Source organism: Eptesicus fuscus, chromosome 18 (assembly GCF_027574615.1).
Source record: "Eptesicus fuscus isolate TK198812 chromosome 18, DD_ASM_mEF_20220401, whole genome shotgun sequence".
Classification (NCBI taxonomy): domain Eukaryota; kingdom Metazoa; phylum Chordata; class Mammalia; order Chiroptera; family Vespertilionidae; genus Eptesicus; species Eptesicus fuscus.
Window position 1 is genome coordinate 33582469 of NC_072490.1, and position 22670 is coordinate 33605138.

General features: G+C 52.7%; 1 protein-coding gene across 3 annotated transcripts in view; it reads left to right on the forward strand.

Moving 5' to 3' along the window:
* The first annotated feature begins 6989 nt into the window (after nt 1-6989).
* Nucleotides 6990-22670, forward strand: part of SLC6A6 (solute carrier family 6 member 6) — a 74658-nt gene continuing 58977 nt past the window's right edge. For 2 of the 3 annotated variants that reach the window (XM_028127968.2, XM_054729825.1), the window contains exons 1-2: nt 6990-7260; nt 18590-18626. The gene's annotated coding sequence lies outside the window, so the exon portion shown is untranslated. The remainder of the gene's footprint in view (nt 7261-18589; nt 18627-22670) is intronic. The other variant, XM_008152429.3, reaches the window with a different exon arrangement.

Sequence of the window (22670 nt, forward strand, 5' to 3'; positions counted from 1 at the left end):
TCCAGGCGTATCCTGTTTGGCTCCAATGACTTATATAAAAATTCTTGCCCTGGCTGGTGTGGCTCAGTTGGTTAGGCATTGCTGTCCCGTGCTCCAAAGGGTTGCTGTTTCGATTCCTGGCCAGGGCACATGCCAGGGTTATGGGCTCAGTTCCCGGTAGGTCAATGTTCCACTCACACATCTAAGTTTCTCTTTCTCTCCCCCTCTTCCTTCCTCACTCTCTAAAAAACAATAAAAAAATATTTTTAAAAATCCTCTACAGGTTTGGACATTCTTACTTTGATGGATTTGCTAGCTAATAGGTTACGCGGATGTTTAAACCTTATAAGAAATTGCTAACTGTTTCCGCAGTGGCTGTGCCGTCCCCTGTCCTCACCAGACATGGAGGAGAGTTCCAGGATCCCTCTGGCTACTGAGGGGAGAGGGGCTGGGGGTGGGAGAGGAGGCCACGGCATCCTCCCCCAAAGTCACCAGAGGGAGGCAATGGCCTGGCTGAGGAGCTGGGCACTGGCTGCCGCTTTGGTGAACGTATAAATGTGCCCGTGTCCCATCCTCTGCAGGTCTGTCTCCGCATTGGTACCTCCCCCTTCTCTGGGGTAGATGTGCTGTATCCCCCCAGGGAGAGGAGGAAGTGAGCCCTGGACGCTTGCCCCTCACAGACCACATTTAGCAAGGGTTTCTGTGTCCTCTGCACTGCTGGGCACTGCTGGGCATCCCTGCCTTCTGGGTGCACCCACTCTGGGACTCCAAGGGTGCCTGAGATCCAGGCTGCAGGAGGGCAATGGGCTAAGTACTTTGGGGGAGGGAAAAGCAGTGGGGAGGCAACAGCAGGGGGGAAAGCCAGGAGGAGGAGGAGGAGGAGGAAAAGCTCACGGCACGAACGCAAGAGGGTCATCGAGTGTCTGGCCAGGCACCAGACTCAGTGCTTTATGTGAGTCAGCTCCACTTAATTCCTACAACAGTCTGGGGTTACGATTAGTATGGCTTTACAAATTAGGAAACTGAGTCACAGAGAGGTCGTGTGATTCACTCCAGGCTGAGAGATGGACCTGGGATTTGCAAGCAGGCAAGAAGAGGGTGGGTAGGCGAGAAGCGTCCTGAAGGCTGAGATGCTCGGACAGAGCCTCTGTGGTGCAGTTGTGGTCGGCAGTCAGACAGACATGAGCAGAGCAAGGACAAGGGCCAGACTCAGAGGTCACCAGGGCAGAAAGCAAAGGACCAGTGTAGGCCCTGGCTGGTTTGGCTCAGGGGATGAGGGTGTCAGCCCGTGGACTGAAGGGTCCGGGTTCAATTCTGGCCAACGGCATGTACCTCAGTTGTAGGCTCAAATGTAGGATGGGACCTTGCCCCTCCTAGGGTCGAGGTCGGCAAACTGCGGCTCGCGAGCCACATGCGGCTCTTTGGCCCCTTGAGTGTGGCTCTTCCACAAAATACCACGGCCTGGGCGAGTCTATTTTGAAGAAGTGGCCTTAGAAGAAGTTTAAGTTTAAAAAATTTGGCTCTCAAAAGAAATTTCAATCGTTGTACTGTTGATATTTGGCTCTGTTGACTAATGAGTTTGCCGACCACTGCCCTAGGGTAACCTTTCCTCCCCTAGCATATCAATGGTCATGCGGTTTGGACCTCCTGACCTTTCCTCCCTAGAGATAACATTTAGGCCTCAGTTGTATTTCAGCTCCAGGCCCAGAAAAGCAGCAAAACCAGAGCAGCGACCCCACAGCTGACCTCAGGGCCAGCTGCATTGAATAATGACCCCCTGCCCTGGCGCTGACCAATCAATCAGTGGAGACCCGGAAAGCTAGTGAATATGCTATTGAGATCTTCCCCTGGGACTTCTAAAATCAGCACCAGTGGCTCAATGGTTAGAGCATCGGCCCATGCACCAAAGGGTCTCAGGTTCGATCCTTGGTCAAGAGCACTACCTGGGTTGCAGGTTTGATCCCTGGTGGCCCCTGTCCAGCTCCTGTAGGAGGCAATCAATTGATGTGTCTTTTTCACATCAATCTCTCTCTCTCTCTCTCTCAAAATCAATAGAAAAAATATCCTTGGATGAGGATTAACAACAACCAAAAAACCCTTAGGAAGGCGGACCCAGGGAGCTCTCCCTCCCGGGAACAAGCCTGCCCAAGCCTTTCCCTCCTGCCTTCCCTCCTCCCCCCCCCCCCCCCCCCCCCCCCCGCCCGGCGCATTACCGTTGCCTTCCTCACTCCCAAGCTCCAAGGGCGCTTCCTTTATCTCTATAACTTGTTTCCTAAGCCCATCTCTTCTATGAGTTACTGCTTCCACCTCTGTGATTTCACAAATACATGTTCTCTTATAGTTGAGTCTTGGCTCTGAATTCTTTCATAGCCAGAACTCAAGTACCGAGGCTGCTGAACCCAGGTCCGGTCTAACACCTGGCACCATCCCATCCCCCCACGCGCCCCCGCCCCCCCTCCCCCCCCCCCCCCCCCCCCCCCCCCCCCGGCCTACAGCACAGCCATCTGTCTGTATACCTGCAGAGATGAGGACACATGGGTGTGCCCAGAGAGAGTAACCAGGACAGGGACCACCCAGCAGCTTGGGCCCTTTGTCTCCTTAGGGAATGACGCTCTGAGAGGACCTCCTGCTGGCATTTCAACAACCCTCGCCGGTCACCTAAAAGACGAGACAAACTATTCTGTGGCAAGGGACAAAGGGTTTTGCTTAAAGTTCTACATCATTTTTATTTTATTATTGCCAGCAACTAAAAAAAAACCCACACAACCTCATCAACTCGCCTTTAGACACTCTCCTTCACTGCCTTTACGTTCAGGGCTGCAAACTGAACGAAGCCTGGCTGCTTGGCCCTCTCTCCTCACGTGCCCTCGGCGAGCTCCCCCCACTATTGATTTTCATTTTTGAAATGGGAAGAGGTCGTCCCAATGGAACTTCGGGCTGGCATGTGGCTTCTGAAGGAAACCGCTGCTTGGATTTCCTTGAAGTTCCCTCCTCGTTGCCAACGGTTTTGGTTCCTTGGTGCTCACAGTCTTTTCCTGGAGCTTCCAGCTGCCATCTCCTGGCAAGGGGACCATAGGTCTCAAACTCAGCCCCTGGCAGGGGACAGGTGGCAGGCAGGTGCTATAAATGAAGGAGCTAGCCAGTGGGGGCCTGCGGCAATCTGGGGAGCCCATGTCCCCCACCCCCACCCCTCCATGTGAGGGGGTGGTTGATGCCACTCAGCTCCAAGTGATGGTAGATAGGTAGATAATGGGCCTGAGGTGGCTCTATCTTGCCATTTTTTCCAGGGAAAGCAGATATTCAGATTTCTAAAGTGTGAACTTTGCCCACCGATGTGGCTCAGTGGTTAAGCATCGACCCATGCACCAGGAGTTTGCCGGTTTGATTCCCAGTCAGGGCACATGCCCATGGACATGGGCTCGATCCCCAGCGGAGGGGGCATGCAGGAGGCAGCCGATTGGTGTTGCTCTCTCATTGATGTTTCTATCTCTCTCTCTCCCTCCTCTTTCTCTAAAATAAATTAAAAAAAACACCATATTAAAATGTGAACTTTCCCGAGTTTTTATTCATGGCAAGTAAGTATTTTAAAGGCCGGTGGAGGCACAGAAGCACATGGGGAGCTGGATTCAGTGCAGGCACTCTCCCCACCCACCCCCAGTTTGAGACCTCTCATCACAGTGGCTCAATGAGGCAGGACTTATTGTCCCATATTATGGATGAGGAAACTGAGACACAGAGAGCAGGCTTACAGGCCCAAGTCACACAGCTGGGTAGCAGCAGAGAAGAAGAGGAACGGGGTCTCTGGCTCCATGCCAAGCCCTCCCCACCCTGGGTTTCTCCATGGTTCCTCCACCACCTCTGCCCTCCTCTACCTCTTATCCACCCTCCTGTCCTTGGGTCGAGGTTGTAGCCCTTCCTGGCTCCTCTCCTCCTCTTCTCCCCCTCTCTCTCCCACCCTCTGAGGCTGGGTTTTTATCTGATAATCACTGAGAGCCCAGGAATTCCCTCATTTAAAAGTGTGTCCTCCTGCCCTGGCATGGCGTTGTCCCATGCATCGAGCGGTCACTGGTTTGATTACTGGTCAGGGCACATGCCCAGGTTATGGACTCAATCCCCAGTAGGGGATGTGTAGGGGGTATGCAGGAAGGCACATCTTTCTTTTCCCTCTTCTTCTCTTTCTAAATTCAACAAACACATATTTTTTTAAAATATATTTTATTGATTTTTTTACAGAGAGGAAAGGAGAGGGATAGAGAGTTAGAAACATCGATGAGAGAGAAACATTGATCAGCTGCCTCCTGCACACCCCCTACTGGGGATGTGCCCGAAACCAAGGTACATGCCCTTGACCGGAATCGAACCTGGGACCCTTCAGTCCTCAGGCTGATGCTCTACCCACTGAGCCAAACTGGTTAGGGCAGCAAACACATATTTTTTACAAAAGTGTGTCCTCTGGATCCAGATGGCCTGGGTTTGAATTCCAACTCTATTATGTGATCACTGAGTGACCTTGGGCAAGTTACTGAATTTCTTTGTGTCTCAGTTTTCCTTTCTGTAAAATGGGGAGATTAAGAGTAGGGTTATTGTGAGGACTGAGTAAGTAAACATATTTAAATGCATTGAACTGTTCCCAACATGTAGCTTAGCTATAAAGGGTTTGTTAAATTAAATAAATGCAACAAACATTGGTTGAGTACCTAGTGGGTGGCAGGCCCAGGACTCAACAGGGGCACTAAGAACAAGGCCCATTCCTTGTGACGTTAATGGTCTAGCGGAGGAAGACAGAGGGTTGGACAAGACTTGCTCATGTGATCTGTGCTGACACTATCTGCACTACACTGGCCGGCCTGCAGTTCATTCAATGCAATGGACTTTTTCAAATTGCAGCCCTGGACATGTCACTCCCATCATTCCTCCCGTGGCCTCACTGCCCTTGTTCACTTTCAGTCACACTTAGCTGGGCCCACATTACCTTTGTTTAGGGCCACTGCCATCCTTGCCAGTGAGCCTTTTATTTATTTATTTTTATTTTTTTATTGATTTGGAGAGGAAGGAAAGAGAGATAGAAACATCAATGATGAGAGAGAACCATTGATCGGCTGCCTCCTGCACACCCCCTACTGGGGATCGAGCCTGCATATGCCCTTGACCGAAATCGAACCCACAACCCTTCAGTCCGCAGGCCAATGCTCTATCCATTGAGCCAAGGCAGCTAGGGTGCCAGTGAGCTTCTGCATAGCAGCTTCCTCTGTCTGGAACACACTTCCCTCTCCATTCTCCTCAACCCTGTGGTTTAGTCAAAGCCTCCTGGTTCCAACCCCAACTCCACACTATGTCACCTGCCACTTTGCACTGTGTGCAGTGGTGCAGGCACAAAGAGTCTGGGGAGTTTCTGACTGCGTCTGCGCCTTCAATTCATGGAGGAGCCTCACTTTCATCAGAAGGGAAGAAATGTGGAGACTCAATAGCTTCTCCTCTCCAGCTCTGGTTTCCTTACTGATAAAAGGGGTGCAGGTACCCTGAACTCAAAGGAGAGATGAGGTGACTGGAAGTGGATGCCACCTGGGGTTGCTGGGCTGCTGGAGACACTGCTGGTTCCTGGTGCTTCCTGGAGAAAGGAAGCAGAAGAGAAGGGGAGGGAAGGCACAAGAAGGCAAGGGAGGGTATGTGCCAGGAGGGGCCAGTGTCTGGGTTGGCTGGAGCTGGTGGGGGTAGCCTGCCAGAAGGCCCAAATGGAGCCAGACAGCAGGGGGCCCCAATGAGGAAGCCAGGGAAAGGCAGTGTCATCTCCGGTATTCCTCCATTCAGCATCCCTGGTCCATCTCTGCGGCTGCTCAGGAATAGGGTGCTATGGCGCTCCCCCAGGCAGTGGGCTCCGGCTGGGCCAGGTCTGACGTGGGGGATGGTTGTCTTGCAGGGCCTGCTCGGTATTTTTTTCCTTTATTCTCAGCCTAAGGTGGAAGGATCCAGGAGCTTTCCACACAGTTCCCAGTGCAGAGAGGGAAGGAGAGGGAAGGAGAGAGAAGAAAACGGCTTGGAGAGGGAAAAGACCTTGCTGGAAGTCACACAGCACTTCCCCCTCATGCTCAGCCAGGGCCTGGTTTTGGAAAATGGTCTCCGAGGACCCGCTCATGCAAATAAGGACAAGAATAATGGCACATTCCCCATTTTCATTTAAAAATAGTCGCAGTAGCTGACACTTGCTTGGCACTTAAGTGCCTGGTGCTGTTCTGATTGCTTTACATTGTTAACCTCGGATCTTCACAGCACCCAGAGGAGATAAGTTCTCCTATTTTTATTTCCATTTTACCGATCAGGAAGTCAAGGCACAGAGAGCCCGAGTAACACCACCCCAAGATCACCCAGCTGGCATCCTGGAGCTCTTTGCAGGCTTCACATCACAATCTCAGGTCGCCCTCATGCCTGGGGGAGGCAGCAAGGGAAGGCTGCTGTGTCCATTTCTGGAAGGAGCATATCAAGGCTCTGAACCTGGATGGTCGCCGGGGAGGACGCAGTGGAGTGGTTTGGACTTTGCCACTCGAGGAAGCGCAGGCTCCTCCCAGGAGCCAGGTGGATGAGCGAGTGCTGGGGTTCGGAGGCTGGACCGAGTCGAGGAGCCGCACAGAGTCGAGGTTGGGGGCCTCTCCTGGCAGGAAGGGGCTGAGGCCCGGCTGTACCACTTGGCACCAGGGGTTGTAGAGTAAGGGTTTCCTGAAAAACGCGCTGTAATGGGGGAAGCGACTGGCCGAGTGCTCGACCACCGCCCGCGGTGTGAGCGCGCGCGCTCGGCGAACCCAGGCTCTTTGTGTGTCCGAGCCCGTGCGCGCGTGCGCGTGTGGAGTGTGTATGTGTGTGTGTGTGTGTGTGTGTGTGTGTGCGTGCGCGCGCGCCTGTACATATGTGTGTGTCCGCGTGTGGGGAGGGGCAGGGCGCCGCGGCCCCGCCCCGGGCCCGCCCCCGGGCCCGCCCCCGGCCCGGCCAAGCTGGTATTTTTCCACCCAGCAGGATGGGTGATGCTGAGAGCTGCCTGCTCAGACAACAGACACGCGAGGTCAGGAAGAAGCCGCTTATAAATTACTGCTTCCTTCGCGCCGCCGCCAGCGCCGAGCTTCGGGCCCTGGTTGCAGTCCGGCTCGCTTGCCGTCGCCGAGCCCTGAGGACTGCGAGCTCGGACACCCGGCCACACCGAGGAGCGCGGAGCGCGGACCCCGCGGGCCAGAGACCCAGCCGGCGGGCAGTCCCCGGCGAGTGGAAGGGAGTGCAGCGCCGCGGCCGCCCCAGGTACCCGCGGGAGAGGGAGCCGGTCGCCCGGAGCCCCCACCTGGTCCCCGCGCTCCATCTAGTCCCGACCTCCTCCCCGCCCAGTGTCCCCCATTCTGGCGCCCCTTTCACCACCGAGGGAGGCATGGAGGGTCGCCTGCTCAGACCTGCTGGCAGGGCTGTTATTGTTTCCCTGGCGAAAGGGCTCGGGCTTCCAGTGCGCGCGGCAGGTGTGTGTGTCGGCGTCTCAGGCTCACTGGGCGTCTGTATGTATCTCCGCGTCCCTGTGTGTGTGTGTTTCTGAGGGTGGCTGTTTCTCCATGTCCCCAGCAGCATGCGCTGTGTGACCCAATGTATGTCTGCTATTCTCTGTGTCCGGGGCTGTGTGTGTGTGTGTGTGTGTGTGAGCGTATTCTGGTGTGTCTGTGATACCTGAGTGTGGTTGTGTCTTCTAACGTGTGCACTTGTGTGTCTTGGTGTGTGTCTGTGAGAACGTGTGGGTGTGCGCGGGCGTGCGCGCGAGAGGGTGGGTGAGAACGTGTGTGTGTGTGTGTGTGTGTGTGTAACTGTGTCTTCAAGTACCTGCCTGTGCACGTGTGTGTCCCCAAGTGTGGCTATGTCTCTGGGTCCCTGGTTGCAGGACTTGTGTGTCCTCTGCTGTACCTGAGGGAGTGTCTCTGGTTTCTAGAGAGCTGAACAGAGGAGCTGGTTCTTCAGGGCAGGCACTGAGTGGGGAGAGGTGATAGGGCGGCCTGGCTCCAAGGGTAATGCCCGAGTGTGGCGTGCAGGTGGCAGTGCCAATGTCCAGCGGTCTGGAGGGACAGCTGGAGGCCAAGAGGGCCATGGGCAGGGACAGCAAGACACTCCTCTTGACTTTTTCCCTTCCTTCTGGGGGTTCCTCTTTGGGGCAGGAGGTGCTATGGCTCCCACTAGGGAAGCCAGAGAGAATCTCAGAGAATCCACAGCCCCAAAGCTTTAGCCTGGACGGGAGAGAGGACCTGTGGGCCGCCTTCCTGGGCACCCAGAGGGAGGCGTGTGCTCCGCGGGCCACCAGCCTGGCTATTTTGGTCACTGCCAGGCCTCTGCCAGATCTTGGCCTTCCCCAGGACCAGCCCCAGAGGCTTGGGAGGCAGCCCGGGCCCCCATTTCCTGCCTGGTGACATAAATCAGCTCAGCAACAGCCCAGAGGCTTAAACGGAGGGTCTTCAGGCTGAGATTTTGAGGTTTAGTGGTGCGTGGCTCCATTTGGACTTTGGTAAATTGGCCCACGCTTCGGCACTGCTGACGTTCAAATAAATGTCATGGAGGAGATCTTTTAAAATTTCTTTTAAATTTTTTCTTGGCTGGAAGGGAGGGGATCTCATCCAGAGTATCCTAGCCAGAAGGAGTTTATTTTTATGAGAGAGAGCGCGGGTGAGCACTTAGCAACCGCCTGCCTCCCTCTCAACCAGGGAGTCGTTCAGGGAGTGCGGGGTGGGCATGAAGAGGTATGGGGGTGGAGTGGGGAAGGACAGATTTCATCAGGATGGTGTTGGAAACGGGGATTAGATGGAGCCTGAGGGCACTGGCTGATGAGTACCCACCACAGGGTGGGATTGGTAAAGTGACTAGAGGTCCTAGGCCTGGCTCAGCCCCCACTTGACCTTGGGCAACCTTTTTTGGGGCCTCAGTTAACTCATCTGTAAAATGGAGTAGAATGTTCTGAGGTAAGCAGAATCTGCGAGGCAGGGGCTTGTCCCTAGGGAGCTGAGTTCAAGTACTGTCTTAGTTGGCCTGTGACCTTGGGTGATTCCCTGGGCCTAAGGCAGCAAGGACGTCAGTGCCAGCTGCACTGTGTCCTTGAGGGGATTGAGGGAGATGAGGCTGAATAAGCCCGAGGTAAGCTGGAAAGCTGAGCCAGGCTTCAGAGCTGCTAATTAGAGGTGCCACAAGGTCCCGGGTCACTGTGGTATGTGATAAGGCTAAGGTGCCTCCTCAAGCGTTTGCCCTTCAGGAATACCCTTGTACTGACCTGTGACACAGTTTCAGTCAGCCTCCCCCGACCCTTCTCTTCCAGCTCGTCCTGCTGCGATGGGGTCACATCTGCGGGCAGCGTTGGGAGGCCCTGGTGGGTAGTGCCTATTTTGCAGATGAGCAAACTGAGAGCCACCCTGAGGACAGCAGGGTGACCGGACAGTGGTAGGATTAGGTTCCCTTGGCCAGCTGTGAGTTTTGGCTCTGTGGAGTTTGAGGAACCAATATCTTGGGGAGTTGAAATTGGGCCAGGACTGGGGAAAACAAGAGTCAAAGGTGCCCCAGTCCTCAGGGTTGGAGGGTGAGTGTGTGGAACTCACTGGCACCTCGATTCTGTCCCTGGTTATCCATTTCCCCTTCTCTGTACCTCCTCTGGGCGCCCTGCCACTTTTCCTACGCAGTTTGGACCCCATGGGTGGCATTGTCTAACTCCAATTTTCCACCTGTCAACTTGTTAAGGGGCTTGGGAACTGTACTTACCTGAAAGTCTTTCCAAAGGTCCCGAAATAAGACACTTGGATCACTGAACATTTTCCTGTATGTAGAAAAGAGCCGAAAAATAAATTAAAAGGAGCCCCTGGAATGCAGCTTGGCTGCAGCTGGAGAGGGTCTCGGTGAGAATTAGGGCTGTTTTTGGAGCCCCGGGGTTACCCCGGTTGGTGTGGGCTGATCCCCAATTTCTGCAGAAGGTCACAAGTGAGACTCAGATTCTTTGGAGCTATAGCTCACTCCTCTGCACTGGCCAACTTACCTTGGCCCAAGTGTTTGTGTGAATTAATGGGATCTGGGGAGGAGCGGTGGATGTGGAAATGCTCAGTGGCCTTCTAATGTGAATGAGAGCTCTTTTTAAATGCGTCTCATTTAGTTGGTTAATAAGCCTTGCTAAGGTTAATTCTGGTGAGGCACTGGCTTTCGAGGAGCTCATAGAGGCGGGGCGGGGGGGGGGGGGGGGCGGCGGGTGAGAAAGGACAGTGTGGCAGCTGCTATGACCATGGGGGGCAGTGAGGACTCAGTGTGCATTGATGGCAGGGTTGTAGGCAGGTGGAACTTCAGTTTCCTAGAGGAGGTGATTTTGGAGTTGGCATCAGAATGGAGGAACAGGATGGGCTAGTGTTAACCGGCAGAGGGCACAGTAGGTGAGACCTAGGGACCTAGGTCTCAGGGACCTAGCTGGAGAGAACTGGTGGAGGGCCTTGAGTGCTAGGTAAAGGGCTTGGCCTTTATTCTGAGAGCCGCTGAGATAGAAATGGCATCAGATTGGATTTAGGGACAGCGGTGGAGAAGCCAGTTAAACCCCCGAGCCTGGGAGACCCCTGATGGTGAGTGAGGAATTAGGCTGAGGTGTAGAAAACCAAGGATGGCCCAGTAACTGTTGGTCAGGGCACAAAGCATTTTCTATGCCAGTGAATTTTGCCCTGAGCTCTTTTTTGTAAACACAGGGTGAAGGCCTGGACATGCTGTTTAACAGGTACACAGGCCATTAACTTACTGGCTCAGACCTCCCTGGGAGCGTGCAGCCCTGGCCTCTTTAGGGTGAAGTATGTCTGTCCTAGACGGGGCTTTGGGGTTTCCCTTCTCATCTCACCTGGTCAGAGGCTTCATTTGGAAACCCGAGCTGAGGGGCAGGGTTCAGGGGTGGTGGGAGAGGGCAGAGAGAATGAAAATGGTTATGTTTCTAAAGCTTGGTGATCAACCAGCTCTCTTGTAAAAACCAACACACAAATCACTCAAAACAATAAAAGGGGGCGGGGGGGGGGTGGAGTTGTAGGGGACAGGGGCCAGCAGTAATAATTCTAGTCATGTATCAGAATTACCTGAATTACTTTTCACAAATGCATATTTCTAGGCCCAGCCTGGATACTGAATCAAAATCTCTGAGGGTGGATCCTGGGAATCTATATTTTAAAAATATTTCTCGTGATTAAAAAAAAAAATTTTTTTTAAGTCGAGATATAATTTACATGCAGTGAAATGCAAAGATTTTGTTACAGTTTGATGAGTTTTGGCGAATTACACAGGTGGTTACACCTGTGTAACCACCACCCAGATCAAGATACCAAGCATTTCCAGTTCCCCCGGAAAGGTATCTGTGCCCTTCCCTCCCAAAGGGAACCAGTTTTGATTTCTATCACCACACATAGGTTTGGCTAAGCCTAGAATGGCCTTGAATGGCGTAGACTCTTTTGCGTCTGGATTCTTTCTGCCTGATGTTTTTGAGATCCAGCCATGCTGTTCAGTGTGTATCAGTAGTTCATTCCTTTTATCGCTGAGTAGTATTTCGTTGTATGGATGCACCAGTTTATTTATCCATTCTTTCGTTGACATTTGGGGTGTTTTCAGTTTGGGGCGATTTGGAATAAAGCTTCTATGATCATTGATATACAAGTCTTTTTGTGGATATATATTTTCACTTTTCTAGGAGTGGGAAACTGTCAAAGGGATCTCTTTCAATTATAAAAAAACAATACCTTAAGCAATACAAAACTGTGTAAGCTCAAAGCGATCCTTAAAGATATTAATACATCTGACTGACAATCTATTATCTATTTCTCTTTTTATAACAATTAAGGCCTTTCAGGTTATACATTTTCCTCTTCCTACAGCTTTAACTGTATCCCTCAGATGTCTATATGGACATATGCTCCTTTTTATTACTTTCCAGATCAGTATTCGTTGCCTCTTCTATCTAATGTTATTTAGAATCTGTATTATTTGGGATCTGAGGTAGATGTGGTTTGGTTTTGTTTCGAAAATGGCATCGTGCTGTTCTTGGCTCTGCCACGTACTCTAGTCAAACCACAGACCATTGTAGAAACACTGCTTTCCAGAACATACAGATCTGCCAGGCCCTTCTGAACAGCCAGTGAGCATTTGGGAACCACTGACCTAGACTGGCCTGCCTTAATCAGCCCGAGTGCCACCACCTCAGTGAATGAAATGCTCCCAACCCAGTGACTTTGAACTTGCCCTGATGGTGGGCAGTGAAGCCACCTGAGGCCATTCAGCATTCTCAGGTGGGAAGGAACCGATACTTACTGAGCACACACTCCGCCTTATCACCCTGGCTGCATTTTAAGCCCTGTACCTGACTCGGGGTTCGTATCTCCATCTTTTGGACGAGTTCTTCCAGTCTCAGAAAAATGGCTGGCCCCAGCTCACACAGCTGGGAAATGGGGAGGAGTGTTGGAACCAGAGTCCGTGTGTTCTAATGTTTATTGAGCACCTACTGGGTGCCAGGCATAGTGCCCTGGCCATGGGGACAGGGTTAAATAAACCAAACAGCCCCTGTGCTCAAGTAGCTCACAGCCTCGTGGGAGGGAGGAGATCTCTATCAAGAAGAGTTAATGAACAGTTTATGTCAAGGAATGCCTGGGAAGTTTTGAGGGAGGGTGGGCCATTTGGCTGGGGAGTATGGGGACTTTCGGATTATGGAGTTAACCTTCCCTGCCCACCCACTTTAGGGATGAGGAGACTGAGGTCTGAATGAGACATAGATCAGCTCTGAAAGATGGGCCATCAAAAGGCCCATTGTTCACAAACCTCTGGTTCTTCCCCCAGCCCCACCTGCCTCTCCGTGATTATGTAAAACAGGTGAATTTGAGGGCTGTTTTATCTCAGTCTCAAACTTTCATTCTCAAACTTTCAATGGCCATTGCCAAGACTCTCAGATCCTGATCTTATCGCAGCGAAATGGGAAAGGGGGTAAGAGGGCGCAAAGCCATAAAGATCTGAAAGATTCCTTAGCGCTTGGCTGCTCAGGAGACACCTACGGAAGCTGGGATGGGGGTTCCTGGAAAGCAGGCACACCTGCGTGGGGAGGAGCATGGAGCCTGGCTCCTGGTGGGCAGCTCTGGCCCCTGTGGAGTAGAATTGAGGCAGTTGTGAGAGGGCCAATAGGTGTCCGAGCAGGCCTGGGCCGAAGGGCAGGAGAGCTGACTTCTGGTTCTGCTCACCTTGGGTCCTCCTTGGCTCCTCTGAGCTTCAGCCTCCCCCCATTAAGTGGCGTCTTGGGCCACATCGCCGCAGGGTCACTCCAACCAGCTCGGAGAATCCCACCTACACCATGGCTTTTCTTTGCACAAAATAAAAGTGATGAGTGAATTCATGCCATGTTTCACCATCCCCTTTCCAGCAGAAAGACCTTAACCCTGTGGGCCAGGCTGCCCGCTGCCTGGTTGGGGTGGAGGGGTGAAGCTGGCTGGTGGGCATCAGCAGAGACCTGCTTAGTGGGTGGAGGGCACAGGACGGGGCCGGTGTAGCCGATCGGCACCCGGAGATGATGATGGCTCCGCCCTCATGGGGCACTCAGCCCATGAAGTCAAGGACATTCATCTATTACCAGACGGCACCTGGTATCTCATGTCTGGGTAAATGTAACCACAGCTCAAGACAGTAGCCTCCTCACCAGCCTCCATGCCTCCTGGGCATCTCTCTGTACTGCCACCTACTTCAGGAAGCTTTCCTCGAACCCCTTAACGATGCCTGACACACATAGTAAGCACTCAAAAAGGTTACAACTTCACCCTGCTCTGAGCCCCCCTGTAAGGCAGAGTTCAGGTCTCTGTGGTCTTGCCTTTAATCTATCCATGGGACTTGGGGGGACAGAGAGGAGGGCCGGGGAGGATGCTCCAGCATAGGGCCTGGTGTGCAGGGGGTCCTCAGCACACACTCACACACACACAGAATCCCTCTGATTCCCTGAACCCTGAAATGAGAGCCTGTAGTTTAAACATCCGAGTGGGTCCAGGCTTGGAAATGCAATGCACCCATCACTGTGCAGCCATGCAACCAATATTTATTCGTTCTAGGCCCTGGCGATGTGGCAGGTCACCAAGACAGACCAAACCATGCCCTCGTAGAGCTGAGCACAAAGTAATTCAATGAATTATCACGGGGGCTCCGGGACTCCAGGGTTTGGGGGGCCTTGGCTGCTGGCTTGTGGTGTGATCAGGGCGAGTCCTTTCTCTTCTCTGGTCCTCACTACTAATTTGTAAGGAATCTTCGTGTTTTTGGGGAAAACACCTGCTGAGTAAAAGGGGGAAACACCCTTTCTCTTCTCTGTTGGGGAGCACCTGTCATCACTGCGTGGGGTGCTACTCTGGTTGGGTCCCTTTAAGGATGCTATTGTCGTCCTGTAGGTTTTCAAGATGTCTTAGTCCTCCTCTGAAAGGACCCTCCCGATTTGGGGCCTGGAGTTCGAGATGCTCTGAGCAGAGCTGTGGCACGGGCTTTTCGTAAAACACATTTCCTTGGGGAACAGGTGGGGTTTCTTCTACCTTTGGCAGAAGAATATAGATTAGAGCAGACCTTCAAAGAAAAAGAAAGAAAGAAAGAAAGAAAGAAAGAAAGAAAGAAAGAAAGAAAGAAAGAAAGAAAGAAAAAAGAAAAAGAACACCCTCTCCCCCGCCCAAACCTGCCAGCCTCTCTCCAATGGTACTGAGCAGAATTCGTTTCTGTCTTCCACTTCTCACCAGTGGAAGGTGTGGGCTGTTTCAAAAGGATTAGCGTTCCAGGCCTGGGAAAAAAACGGTATCGATCATGACAGCATGGTCTTCCAGAGGCAGCTCTTGTCCACAGGTCTGTTCTGTGCTGTCAACACAGAGTTTATCAATTTGAGCCGATATTTTTCAGCATGGGATGTTTTTGCATCTGCATCTGGTCATCTGGTTTCTGTGACCGCAGCCGGCAGGGCAGCGCCCTCCCCCACCCTGCAGTGTGCTGGCTCTGGCCCTGGAGGAATGGCAGGTATGGCAGGTATGGCCGTGTGTTGCAGGTGGAACCCAGTGGAAGTGGAGGGGAAGTGATTCAGGAACTTCAGCTCCGTAGCCTTTCCATCCACAGCCCTCGAAGGGGGACCCTTAGCGCTTTCCTAGGGCAGTTCTAGGCTAGAGCTGGGAAATCCAGGCGGCTCCACACTCCTCCCCCCAGGCTGTGGCACAAACCTTCCAGGGCAGCCCCTTTGCCAGTCTCTGCTGGGAGTTCGGGGCAGCTCGCTCCAGGCAGAGGGCCATTAAACTTGCCTCCTTGCATGCAAAAGGTTCAGCCTTTTGTGGAGAGGAACAGAGGCAGCCAGACTCTGCTGAAAGCCCCAAATCTGGGACCTGGAATGTTTTCAGTAAATTTTGTTACCTTGGCTGGATCCTGGGATCCGAACCTCCTCACTAAGTCTCATTGTAGGGCACACCTCGCCCTTGTCTCTTCCCCTCTCTGAGCCATCACAGGGGTCAGGGGAGGATGAGAGACATCGGAGAATTTTTGTTCCCTCAGCATTTCATCACCTCTGACACCTGCCTGCCGCCCCCAGCCCCACCCCTGGCTCGGCTCTGTCTTGGGGTGCTGCAACCACAGTAATAACATCCCTGGGCCCCTCAGACTTGGAAGCTGTAGACCTCACCCGGGATCTTGTTAAAATGCTCCTTTCCATGCAGAAGGACTAAGATGGGGCCTGAGATTCTGCATAGCTAACCAGCTCCCAGGCGACGCCAGTGCTGCTGGTCTGGGACCGCTCTGAGTCAAGGAGATAAGTCACAGCGGTGGGGTCCCCGCTGCCTCTGAAGACCAGGCTCCGGGCCTTGTAAGCATCATTTCTCTAATCACCACAAAAGATACCATTATTCCCCTTATGCACATGAAAAGCTGGGGCCCCAGAGTGAGCAGGTAACTCGCCCAAGGTCACACAGCTGGGAGGCAGCTGAGCCAGGCCAGACCCTCTGGGCCAGTGCCACCTTGGAAAGGATGCTGGTGGGGAAGCCCTTTTCTACTGAACAGTGTCCCTGGTCCAAAAGCCACAGGAGGCTTTTAAAGGCAGCCAAGTCGGATGTAAATCAGGGAGAGCCCAGGGCCCGCCAGGCCGTGCTGACAGCAGGCAGCCCAGGCAGTGTGTCAGGCCCAGGCCCGCAGCGGGATTTGGTGCTGGCAGGCTGCCTGGTGCCGAGAGCCGCTGGGGGATGCTCACGGCTCCTGGAAGAGCCTGCTGAGCCCAAGGAGGCTCCATGTCCCTTACAGCCTCCCCAATACTTAGATACATGCCAGGGTGGAGGGCTGGCCAGAAGGATGGGCAATGGAATGGTCGTCAGCTGGGACCTGGTACTTTCGTTGTTTAAAGACTGGCTCATCCTCAAAGCACACAGGCACTTTCCTTAACTGGGGGTCTGCTTTGAAGACCGAGCGACCTTGGTCTCCTGCCCGGCTGGGGCTTTATTTTGCACGGGCACCTGCCCCAAGCTACCAGGAAGAGTAGAATAGATTTAGAATCTAGGTCCTCAAAATGTGGTCACTGGACCAGCAGTCATCTTCACCTGGGAGCTTGTTAGAATGCTAACTCACCCCTGGGGTGGGCCCAGCTCCGTGTTAACAAGCCCTCCGGGCCTCGCTTTGAGAAGGGCGGATTTCTCTGGCCCGGGGAAGGTACGTACGCAGTCCCAACCTTCGCAATAGGCTCTCTTGGTAGCTAGAGTAACACCGCTATAGGGGCACATTATAGGGGGACCTCAGATGTCATTCCATCTGTACCCCACTTTTCTGATGCCCTGAGTGTCAGAGAAGGAGGCATGCATGAAATTACCCAGCACATTTCAAAGCAGGGCATAGGTCTCCATTCTTAGGGTTGCAAGTGGCAGAAATCAGTTCAAACTAACTTATAAAACAACAACAAAAACACACACATTTGCTCCTTTACCTGAAAGCCCCAGGGTCATGCTTCAGGCATGGCTGGATCCAGGTGTTGTGAGCTGTTATTGGGACCCCTTTCTCTCCATTTCTGGGCTCCATATCCCTCCTCTGTCGGTTCCATTCTCCTTGGGGTGCTCCCAGCTGCAGGGTGTCCCCCGTCCCATAGCTATCTCAGCTTAGAAAGAGCCTTCTTTTCCCCCAATATTTTTAGCATAACTCCTGTCATCACTGTCATTGTCCAGGCTTGGTCATGTGCCTGTCCTTGAGCCAATTGTGACAGCCCCTCTGATGGACGAGGCCTGGCTCACATGCCCACCCCTGAAAGTGGGAAGTGGGGTTAGCCCACCCAGAACGCCATAGGCTGAGAGCAGGCATGTGTGGGTCTCCCAGTGGGATTTATGTGGGCTGTCCCTAGAAGAAGGGGCCTGGTTGCCAGTCCGCTGACCCGGTAGGGATTTAGTGCCATTCTTATTCTCCTCTCTGAGCTGGGCCGGCTTCATGCCACTGCTAAGGTCTCACCCCAGCGTGAGTTACACTCTCCTTCCTCCGGTTCCCTCACTGCTGTTCTTGTGATTGTGCACTCAGCATGCCGCCTTCATCTTTCCCTTTGTCCCTCTTCCCTTGATATTGTCCAGCATAAGCAAGGTGCACATTGCCACTTCCACCCCCGACATGAGTTGGAGACATTACTAATCCGCCCCAGCCTTCACATGTGTCCACGCAGAAAATAAAGGCTCCATGACATCGTTGTCACATGTTGGCCTTTACCATGGGTTCCAGGCCCTATGGGACCTCGGCTGTCTTGTTCACCACTGTGTTCTCAATGCCTTGACTGTGGGGGCCCTAACATAGCAATGCGGTTGTCTAATCTGGGGGACAGGGAGCTCTCTAGACTTCTGGGACCTTTTCTGAGGCTGAGGAAGAGGATGTAAGGGTCGGGCTGCAAACGCATGAAGAATGGGAAGCCCCCGGCCTGGAGGCCCTCTGCCTTTCCACTTAAATGTAAGATCTTAGTTGTTGAGGAACCATTTCCTGGATTTCTGCACTTTTGTATTCCAGCAAACCAGGAGAGCATTCCAGCTGGTGGTCAGTCACGTTTGGGGACTGCTGGGCTCAGCAAAGTTCAACAGATTTTCTTGGCACATGAATCTCAGAGCCTCTAAACAGTTGATAAGTATTTCCCAAGAATCTGGGGTCCCCAGAGCCTTGCAGCTCATCTATCTAACCTTGGCATGTCCCCTTGCTGGCAGCAAACAGCCAGTCCCAGACCTGGGCACATGACTGGGCTGGTGGGGTGCTCACAGGAGTGTGGGCATTTGGGTCGGGGCTGGAGGTGGGGGGTACAGCTTAGGCAGCAAGAAGAACCATCTCCTCCCAACGCTGGGCTGGGCCATCTGCTCCTCCCAGCACAGGCTACCTGCGGACAGTTTCAGGGACACTGCATCCAGGAGAGGGGTGTGTGAGCAAGTGTGTCTGTGTGTGAGCATGTGAGTGTGCAGGGGCGCCCCAGCACCCCAGTTTTCTGTCCCCACTGCGTGTTGGTGGGGGCCCTTCCTAGCGTGTGTGAGTTGGGTGGTCACACCTGGAAGAAGACTGAGTCCTGTGTCTAGTCACAAGTCACAACCTGACCAGATCTTTCCTTCTTTGCTTCCTCTCATTGTGATAGGTCCGGAACAGCAGCCCTTTCTGAGGAGCCTCCAAACGTAAGTGGCATTGAACTCTCCCCACGGCGATGGGTTTCACCAGCTCGGCAGGGACCCCAGGTGTGGTGCCTAGGAGCGTGGTGTTTCCTCCAGGCTCTGAGAGGAGGAGACAGACCCGGGCCGTGGGACCTTATCCACACGTTGTCACCTCTGGGTGGCAGGTCCATCGCCCGGGTTGGCTACCTGTGCCAGCCTGTGCCAGGGAGGCAGCCCTGCAAATGCACCAAGCACCGATTTTGGAGTCCTGGCCTAGTTCCCATCCTGGCTCTGCCACCGAGCAGTGGTCTGTCTTGGGGTGCTGCAAGAAGTGTCATGGCCGAGCACTGGGCCTGCGGGTGCTCCGAGCGAGGGGTCCTCGCTGAGCTGATTCTGAGGATTGGGGTTGGACTCGAGTGAAAGGGTGATCCACTTGGCTGCCGGCACAGACAGGATGCTCCAGGAATCGGAGCTGCTATCCCAGTTTTCTCTTCATGAAACTTTTTATTTTTAAAAAATTGAAACCCTTCCGAAACGTTGCAAGAATATTACCGTGAATTCCCATATACCCTTCACTTAGATTTTTCCCATTGTCAACATGTGCCACTTTGGCTTCATCTTTTTCTCTCTATGGTATAAAAATAGTCCCTTTAATATTCCCTCTCTCTCTCTCTCTTTCTCTCTCTTTTTGCTGAATCATTGGGGGTTTTACAGTCAAGATGCCCCTTTACCCCTAACTAATCCTTCGGCGTGTGTTTCGTAAGAACAAGGCCATTCGCTCTTTTATGTAAGCACACATAATTATCAACCCAGGGCGTTTAATACTGACACAGTTCTGTTATCTAATCTACAGACCTTAAGGACATCTAGCTTTTGTTGATCGTATCCTGACATGTACAGAAGCTTCCCCCCCCCCCCCCCCTCAGTTCAGGATCACGACACTGTTTCTAAAGGGGGTTAATGGGGCAGGAGCCTGACTCAGTTTTTTTGCAGTTGCCTTATTTACCTCGATGTAAAACGATCTTGCTGTCGGGGCTTTCAGAGTCTTGTAGTTGTGACAGTCAATAAGAAATACATTTTACGACAGGATGCCGCATGTGCTCACACACGTCCACACGCATGAAACTGAAACCACAGTTTCAAAAATAATAACTCATGTCCTCACCGTCTTCGGGGCTCTGTTCTCTCCTAGTTTCTTGTAGAAAAACGATAGCCCTGATTCTCTAAGTTGATTTCATGACCCACTGGTAGATTCTGCTCTGGAATTGGAAAATCCTGGCTTCCTGGGCAGCAATTTCTCCTGGCGGGGGTGGGCATGGGGAGGGAAAGGGAGGTAATGGCCCCTCACCAAGCTCCCACTGGTCCAGAGTTGGGATGTGGTTGATTTGGGGTGACCTAGGAAGCCAAGACTAGGAGAAAAGGCCCAAAGACCCTTGGCCTGATACTGCCAGTGGTGGACCTGATTCTGTCCTTGTCACCAAGACTCCCCAACCCGGGTGCTCTGCCACAGTCCACTTGACCCCATGGAGACCTGTTCTTCATGCTGTGACATTAGAGGTGGACAGTCAGGCAGTCATATCCCTAGTGGCTCAGGACACCTCTCTGACCAGCTGCCAAGTAGGCATGGGATTGTCCCACTCCATATCACCTCCAGAATCATCACCGTAAACATCATAAATGCCAGTAAGAATACTCCCTGACGTTTAACTCCTTAACAGCTGAATATGGTGCTGAGAGGCACATTTTAACCTACAACAGTCCTGCGACTTGGGTGCTGTTATTCTTTTTGTAAAAATGACAGATAGCATTTATTGAGTGCTTGTTCCAGATCACTGCTAGGCACTTGACCGGCTCACGCATGCCTCACAGTAGTCCTGTGAAGTGGACGCAGGCATTGTCTCCCTATACAGACAGGGAAGCTGAGGCTTAGAGAGGTGAATTGACTACGCCCAGGGTCACATGGCGAGGAAGGATTTGAAGCCCGGTTGATCTGACCCCAGTGCCAACATCATCCAGCGCTGCCTTCCCGGATCCCTCCCCCAGGCTGGGAGCAGACTCCCACTTCAGCCCCTTCCTGAGGCCCAGTCCTGGTTAATGAGTAGCCCAAGGCAGCAGGAAGCCAGGTGCCTGCTGTTGAGAAGCTGGAATGTGAGTTCTGCTTTCAGATAGAGAGAATATTGTGCTAGGGGCCTGGCCCCCAGCAGGGCTGGTGACTTTTTAGGAAATAAACAGATAGAAGCCAGCCACTGTTCCTCTCTTCCGAAGCTTGCTGACCCATCCACACCGGGTGAGAGCTCATTTTATAGGAAAGCAATTGAGGCTGACAGGTGGGTTTGATCTCAGGCCTGCCTGATGCCTCCTCCAAGCAGCCCACCTGGGTTTACTTTTGACATGACAGGCAACATGGGATTTGGAGGAGGGTATCTTTAGAGGACAGAAGCTGTCATCCCTGAGGTCTGAGCCTTACTAGGTAGCAGCCCTCCTCACTGTGACCTCCAGGTTCCCATCTGAGAAAACAGCTGATAATCGCTTACGAGACTCTCACGGGGTTGTGCGCAGCCAAGAGAAGATGCTGTGGGACTCTGAGTTACTAATGAGCCAGCCAAAATACTTACTCCTGACGGGGCAACCCATGTAGTGGAGAGCCCAAGGAGGTGGAGAGCCAGACAGTTCCTGGTTCGAATCCTGACTCCACCCTGTGCCAGCTGTGTGAGCTTGAGGGGAGAGTCACTGAGCTTCTGAGCCTCCGATTGATTCCCCACCTGTAATCTGTAACGCGAAACAATAACAGCACCCAGGAGGGTTACAGAAACAGCGAGTGCGGGCTCAGGGGTAATGGTCATCACAGTGGGACTTTGAAGCCCTCAGCAGCCTAACCAAATCAGTTCCAAGAACCCCCATACATTTTCACTTTTTACCTCCCTGGCACGATGTCCTAGAGCTGGGGTGAGGACCGTCCGGCCTGCGGGCCGAATAAGGCCTGCAGAATCATTTGGTCTGGCCCTGCCAAGGCATTAAGGGTGAATTAATTAAATGTTTGACCAGATATAGCAGGCTAATTTTTAAGTTGATAATTTTGTATGGCCAGGGAATGATATAAATATCCAAATGGCCCTTGGCAGAAAAAAGGCCTCCCCCTCCCCCGCCGCCGGCTTTACTGCTCCTCTGGGCCTGGAGCTGAAACACAACTGAGGCCTAGAGCAACCCCACCCCACCCCAGCTGAAAATCAGAGCCACCCACCTGGGTGTCCGGTAATTTTAGCAAGAGGGGAACCTGTTAGGAGAATTCCCATGAGGCCTTCTCCCTACCCTTCAGGTTGTAAGTTGGCCGGGAGAGGCTGTTAGTATTAAGACCTGTGATTGTTAAAAGCCGCAGAGTCAACACTAGCTACCTCTATGGGCCAAGGCAATGAGACAGGTATTTATTGTTTGTTCCCTGACTTAAAAGTTGAGACAGATTTGGCATAGGAAAACATTGTGTAAGTTTAAGGTGCACGTGTGATGTGATACATTTGTATTACAGTGTTGGTTGCCATAGTACTGCTAGCTAACACTTCCATCGAGTCACACAATTGTCACTTTTTATAGCGTTGGGAAGTAATATCTTTAATGCAGAACATTTGGAGAGCACAGGAAAGTCAAAAGGAGAAAATAAAACGTATCCCAATTTCCACCATCCAGAGAGAGCTGCTGACTGGGAGACGGGCACCAGGTGTTAGGCCAGTGGCGTCAGACCAGACCTCTATCCAGCGACCTGGGTACTTGCGTTCTGGCTAAGAAAGAATTCAGAGCCAAGACTCAAGAGGAAGTTTATTTAGAAAGTCACAGAGGTAGAAGATGGGAGCCATCTCAGCTGTGTGGGCTCAGGAGCAAGTTACAAAGGGCCTGGGAGCTTAGGAAAAAGAGAGACCAGGAAAAGTCGCCTGGGGAAAGAGGGTGGGGAAGGGCCCGTGTGCTCCGTGCCGAGAGCGGCATTGGGTGCTCTGTCCTAAGGGCTTTTAGGGTGGGGATTTTAGGGGAGGTCCCTGGAGAGGATCTCAATGGAAGATTCACCAGCTCTGCAGGTAT